Consider the following 7,427-nt stretch of genomic DNA (forward strand, 5'->3'; position numbering starts at 1 on the left):
ATGCTTTAGAAGAGAAGAAGCTGTCATCAAAGAAATACAGAAAATCTGAAATAACATGTAACTTCTACACATCAACAGCTTGTCACCTTACCTCTAGATCTCCCATATTGCTATGAAAATACCAGATAATGGTCCACAGGACGACTGGTGGAGAAGACTAGAATGAACTGATTACAGATCCAACTACCAAACTGTCAGGATTAAATCTTCGTCTATGCCTCTGAAGCAAGCTAAACAGACTGAGGACCAGACAAGGCCGCTGTGCCCACTTATTACATCTGTGGGGAATTTCACAGCTCACCCCTTTTGCGAGTGAGCAAGCATGCGTGAGTGAGTGAGTGATGCTGTGCAGACTATGCATCATATCACTGATGACTGCCCCAAGCACTCCCAAGAAAGCCTCAGCAACTTGCATTTACTCCCAGATAGTGACATCAATTGGTTAACTGAACTATCAGTCTGTATATAATTGTGCTCATTAATTTCTTGTATTTCCCCCATATGCTAAAGAAATAAAGCATAGCAGCAATACAATGTGCCCTGAAAACTTCAGTCCACTGTCCACTATCACCCCAAGATCCCAAATCTCATCCACTTCCTGAAGCACAGATCTGCCAATACAGTATACAGGCTTATTAAAGTGTAGCAAAATTGCATTTATTAATATTAAAACTACAACCCCTCATCTGTCCAAGCTCTCTATCATATCTCATATAGAGAAAGTCTATTCTAATCTTCCTGTAGAAAATTAAAATGGAAATTACTCCTGATAATTCTAACTAACTTTGCATCATCAGCATACATTTGAAGATCACCTGTCAATCAACATGAAATATCATTAACAAATGAGAATGAAACCCTGAGGCAACATTCCTTTGCTGAGACAACACTGCTCCATCATACACAACTTGCTGGTATCATTCAGAACCCAGTTTTCAATCCATCTCAATCTGTTATCCAATCCCATCTGCAGATTATACAATAATCTGTCATGTGGTAATTATCAAATGCCTTTGCAAAGTCCAAGAATATGACTGTATATGAATTTCCTATATCCACATTCATCACCTTATCATAAAATGTAAGCAGACTGCTAAAACAAGACCTGCCCTTTACAAACCCATGTTAACCATCAGAGAGAATTCTATATCCATCAATCCAATCTTGTATTCTATTCCTAACCAATCTATCCAACACCTTCACTACAACTGCAGTTATGCAGACTAGTCTATAATTGGAAACATTTGTCCTAAAACAATGCTTGTGGAGTGATACTATTTTGCCTTCTTTCTGCTCATTAAGAATCTTCCATACTCTGCAAGACTTTCATTAAATAACAGGTCAAGGCACGACTAACTGTTGTTCACATTCCTTAAGAATACGGAGCAATAAGTCATCCATTCTCATGACCATATTAACAGCTAACCCAATCAACACTTGATAAAGCTCTGATTTTTTCATTTCCAATCCTCCCAATACTCACCTCCCTTATACATGTTGCATAGCATCATTTTTACACCACTATGATATACAGTGATGAAGTGTATATCTTACTGGTTCATCAAATAATGCCAATATATCATTTGCAATAGTCACTCTGCTACCATAACTATCCAACAGTGTCAATGTGCCATAAGTATACTCTTGCTTGCTACATAATAGAAAAATTCCCTCAGATTATCTTTCACCTGACTGGCCAATCTCCTCTCATATTCTTTTTCTTTGTTAACCATGCTTGTCACCTTTCTAAGGCCTACAGTTTATATTTCTCATGCATTTGTTCATTACAAACTGTTTTATATCTCCTCCATAATAATATCTCTTCCCACAATGCTTGAATCATCCATTCCACTAATACTCCATTTATTTCCTGAACTCTTGGTATGCAGTTATGTATTGCTTGGGTGAACGATCAACATCTCTTCTGCACAGATCATCATCTGAATGTATCGAAGTTAGTTGATTGACTACAGAGTTTCTCATAATCACCCACTTTATAAATGACTTCTTGACAGTGACCTTTTTCTGATTACCTTTAAAACCGGTACTTTATAACCACTCTCACCAACACGTTCAGTGTTGGAAGTTTTTTTCACTTGGTTAGACTATAATAAATTTATAATAAATTTAGTTTAATCCTTTATCCAAGTGTGAGCAAACAAAGTTTGTGCCCCTGAAAATATCTTCAGGACTGAATATGGTGTTGTACTACTTTACTGAGGTAAGGTAGTACAACACCGGGCAACTCATAGCAAAGGTGCACCAAGTTAACACCACTCCTATCCCAATATCTCCCATAATGCAAAACACATCACCTTGGTAGTACAACACCATATTCAGTCCTGAAGTTATTTTCAGGTGCAAACTTTGTTTGCTCATACTTGGATAAAGGATTAAACTAAATTTATTATAGTCTAACCAAGTGAAAAATAAACTTTCAATATAATAAATTTAGTTTAATCCTTTATCCAAGTGTAAGCAAATAAAGTTTGCACAGGACTGAGGCAACTAGTGGTAAAGGTGGACAAAGCTCTCATCAATAGTCTTAGTATCTCCCATAATGCAAAGCACATCTCCTTTCGGACATGTATAATGCTATGCATTAAGTTAAGAATGCTTCCCTTAATACATAGCATTATACATGTCCGAGTTGCCTCAGTCCTGAAGATACTTCAGGTGCAAACTTTGTTTGTTTACACTTGGATAAAGGATTAAACTAAATTTATTATAGTCTAAGTGAAAAAAAACTTCCAACATCTTTCTCTCTAATCCAGAGTAATTTAATAATAAGATGAGACACCTTTTGGCAACTCGTATAAGTAAATATGATTTCTCCATTACTTCCACCTTAGTATCACCACCTCTGGGTCTGGCTCCCACTGACGAGACCTCAATAAAGGTCGAAACCAGTCTGGGTAGTGGCCCTTCCCTTAATGCATAGCATTATACATGTCTGCAAGGAGATGTGCTTTGCATTATGGGAGATACTAAGACAAGTGATGAGAGCTTGATCCACCTTTACCATGAGTTGCCTTAGTCCTGAAGATACTTCAGGTGCAAACTTTGTTTGCTTACACTTGGACAAAGGATTAAATTAAATTTATTACATCAGGTTCAGTGTTGATACTTCGTTCGCAACCACATCCTGTGAAGGTATAACCAAATCTACCACCCAAAAACCTTGTGTTGCTTCCATTACGTGCTGCATAAGGTAGTATAGTTATTCTGCAAGGAAAAAACTCAACAAACTCACTCTTCTTGTTACCATACATTATCTCTTCTTTCCAATCTGCATTCCTGTAATTAAAATCTCCCATTAGGATCACCTTCCTTTTAGTTGCAAACTAATTTGTCTGAACATTTCACAATCAGTACTCTCTACATTCCCTGGCTGATAACAACATCCTATTAGATTATACTATTCTTGTTGGAGGTTTAATGGAATATTATCAGCACTGAGAAAGGATTAAAGCTAATTTTAATAATTCAAATATTTCGTCTCCGTCACAGAGACATTTTCAGGGATTACAAAAAAAAAACTTTTTGGAACAACACACACACACACACACACACACACACACACACACACACACACACACAAAATAATACAATAGTGAGTGAAACTATTGTTTCACTATATAAGTGAAATATAAACTTATATAAACTATATAAGTGAAACTTGGTTTCACTCACTATTGTATTATTTTGTGTGTGTGTTGTTACAAAAAGTTTTTTTGTAATCCCTGAAGATGTCTCTGTGATGGAGACGAAATATTGGAAGTATTAAAATTAATTTTAATCCTTTCTTGGTACTGATAATATTCCATTAAACCTCCAACATGAATTCTTCACAGCACTTAAGCTTCAACACACGGATTTTACTATTCTATTCATCTCAATTTCACACCAAATAGCTTCAAAATCTTTGCACATACTACTATTTTCCACTTCTACTTTAAAGAACACAATACCTCTGCTATTATTAATAGTACCCCCCCCACACACACACACACACCACCTCTCTTCACTTTTGTACCCTTTCAGAAAATTCTATAGCCTACCATTTCATTTTTTTGAAAGTTATGATTTACTGGGGTCCAGAATCAGAAATGATGGTAAATGTGAAGATGAAATTAAAAGAAGGATAGTCATGGGAGGAAAAAGCAGTGTTACACCTGGCAAAAATTATGAAAGACAGAGGTGTGAGTAACATCACAAAAGTTGGAATTGTCAAAGCAATGGTATTTCCAGTAGTGATGTTTGGATGTGAAAGCTGGATTATTAAGAAGAAAGATAGAAAGCGAATTGATTTTGATTCATTTGAATTATGGGTGTGGAAGAGACTATTAAAAATCTCATGGACTGCAAGAATGACCAATAAGATTTTAGAGAATATAAAGACAGAATGCCCCTTAGAGGTGATGATTGCTAAACAGAAATTGATGTACTTTGGACACATTATGCGAGCTGATGAATCATTGGAAAAAGCAGTTATTATTATTATTAGACACCTCCAGGGAGTCCAAAGACTCATCGAGGGAAGGCACCTGCTATACAGTCATGTTATGTACAACTCTAAGTTATAACTCTATTATGTTAGGGAAGATTAATTCAGTTATGAAAGATTAAGGGAATAAGAAGAAGAGGAAAAACCACAAACGAGTTAGATGGACAACATAAAAGAACTTACCAACTTGAACTTAAAATGGTTGAGAGAAAGAATAAGAAGCCAAGTAAGATGGAGAGTTTGTTCACAAGGTCACCAAGAGTCGAAAATGACTGGATGGAACATAACAACACCTTTTCTAGTCTTGACAATACATTATCCTCACACAACCAAGTTTCACTTATGTCAATTATCTTTGGGAATACTGACATGATCAATGCTACAAACACAGCCTCTTTATCTCTGATACTCCTTATATTAGTATTCAAGCATAATATTTCTCCACTCACTGAACCCATCCAACCTACACAATCATTCCGACTCTCTCTCTCTCTGCAATCTGACATTCCCATTTCCTTGACTGACTTTAATTCATTTCCTTATCATCCCCATATTTTTTGCACTGCTGCATCATTCTACCCTGCCATAATCACTTCCTCACCTTTGTAAGGATCTTTTGAAGTTCACAGTGTATACTGCAAAAGTGGCCAAGGAAGTTATCATATTTCTTGATGATGAGGAAGTGGTGGAAAGGATCCATAGACAAGCGACCAAAATGGTGAATGGTGTTAATGCTTCCTATATAACAACATATTGAGGTTTTTCGGTTTGCAAAAGTGTTGAAGACTGAAAAGAAGGGAGAACGGTTATGACAGAAACATTTTACTGAATGGTGCAGAGAAAGTTTTTCAGCACTTAGCTAGAAGGGCAAAACAAGGGGGTCATCCCTTGAATAAAAGTGTGGTTACAAAGGGGTAAGGATTATATTTTTCATTTCAAGAGCGCTGAACGAACAGAATGGGCTGCCAAAGTCTTGTTGCAAGTACTTTGTCAGCGAAGGCATTCAAGGAGAAGCATGATGGATGTGTGGATTTCTCACAATGAGACCGCGGAATTAACACAATACATTGGCCACATTGCCTTGGTTGTTTTAGCCATAATTCAAAATAATTCTACTACCTCCTCATTCTTTCTACAGATTACATGTCCTCACCATTCTCTTAAATGACATTCTATAACCTAATATACCTCTTTAACTATTGTCTAAACATTTTCCAGAAAGTTTATCTCCCCAGAATCCAAGGAACCAAATTGACACGATCCAGGCATTGCCTAATCAAAGTCTTATGCAATGGTCTACTTGTCAAAACCTACCAAGTTCAGCTTTATGACTCCCTCCTGACCGGTAGGTCTCTTTCTATCCCTAAGATCTATTGAAGAATATTATATGCTGAAAACTGATAATAATGCTCAACGACAACTAACAATCATTACTATTTTAAATTATTCCTATTCCCTTTAAAAAAATCAGCTGATGTCACCAATCAGCAAAATTCAATTAGAATGCATCTGAGAGAGAGAGAGAGAGAAAAAAAACTGTTTTTCTGAAATACGACCGTGATCTATATAAGTGGCATTTTATAAATAACTGGCATATTACGGGGGGGGGGGGGGGGATCAACTACGAGTACTAGTATGCTAATCACTAATTCATGACATAATTTTTACTACTAAATTATTCCAGTTTCACTTCTAGCATAAACGTCATTATAAAGTTAAAAGGCGGCGGGATGAGACGTAGGGACAGATGATTAATTAATGAAGTATTATTAAGTATACGTTAATTAGCATAACGGATCAAACTCTCAAAGGAGTAATATTAGAATGTCATAACAGAAGAAATACGCCACTTACGAATTCTAGTTTACTAGGGTTCAGCATTTAAAATGATCGAACTTCATTATTATGGTCATAAAATCATTCGTCAAATTTCAATAAAAATTCAACAAATATTTATAAGCGATAAAAACACTTAGATAAACATCAACAAATTGCTCACAATCAAAAACTGCTTCTTCCACATAACCCATAGACTAACCACTTTAACTGACATAAAAATATGAACACCTGGAAACTCCGCACCGCAGTGTTTCCAGAACTTCACTCCAAAGCTTATGCCTATTCCTCAATCTTTGGTTAGAGAACTATTAAACACGTATTCCTTAATTTAATTCACGCTAGAAGACAGGAGACACTTTTGAAGTACAGAGTAAAAACTTTCATTGGCATATATTTTGAAAATATATCTGGAACAGCATTATCGATTGTCCTGACCTTAAAAAGAGAGAAAATTAAACTGTTCGTTCCAAAAATCATAAAAGTACTACATAACTGATAATCAAATACATATGTTTCTACGGGAAATAAAACTCCTAGAAACACATAAAAAAATAATGACTGTGTTGCCTTAGTGAGGAGATATTACTGAGATTTCCCTCATTAAATTCGTTTTACCGATACCGCTTCCCTAATGAGGGCGGGGCATGAAACACAATTAAAAGTTATAAATATTATTTCTGTAATTTCCATGTTCCCCCTCTAAATTGATATTAATATTTATGGCTATTTTGTCTGTTTTCTTAAGGAGTGCTATTTGTATAAAGTCATTGGCATTTTATACTTAATTTATTTAAGGCATTAATGATCTTTTCGTTTATCTATGTCCTTAAACTATCATTAATGCCTTAAATATATTGAGTAAAAAAAAAAAAAAAAAAAAAGCCAATGACGTTAAAAAAAAAGGATACTCCTTAAGAAAATAGGCAAAATAGCCATAAACAATTAAAAGCGCTTTTTCAAACACAGAAAGAGCACTTAAAGGGCTTGTTGCTAAACGTAGCTTTATTATGTTTTTGAACTTTATAATAAAGTTTAAATGAGGTTAATGTATTTTCACTGTTAGAAATGCCAGTGTCAATTA

At 35.4% G+C, this 7,427-nt stretch overlaps 1 protein-coding gene across 5 annotated transcripts in view; it reads right to left on the reverse strand.

The window, feature by feature from the left end:
- Klp68D (kinesin-like protein 68D) overlaps positions 1-6,937 on the reverse strand; it is a 479,354-nt gene extending 472,417 nt beyond the window's left edge. For 3 of the 5 annotated variants that reach the window (XM_090410556.1, XM_090410560.1, XM_090410559.1), the window contains exon 1: positions 6,507-6,937. The gene's annotated coding sequence lies outside the window, so the exon portion shown is untranslated. The remainder of the gene's footprint in view (positions 1-6,506) is intronic. The other 2 variants (XM_090410558.1, XM_090410557.1) reach the window with 2 other exon arrangements.
- Between the last annotated feature and the right edge of the window lie 490 nt (positions 6,938-7,427).

Source organism: Typopeltis vanoorti, chromosome 20 (genome assembly GCF_054136105.1).
Source record: "Typopeltis vanoorti isolate ZY-2024b chromosome 20, IOZ_Tvanoo_1.0, whole genome shotgun sequence".
Taxonomy (NCBI): Eukaryota; Metazoa; Arthropoda; class Arachnida; order Uropygi; family Thelyphonidae; genus Typopeltis; species Typopeltis vanoorti.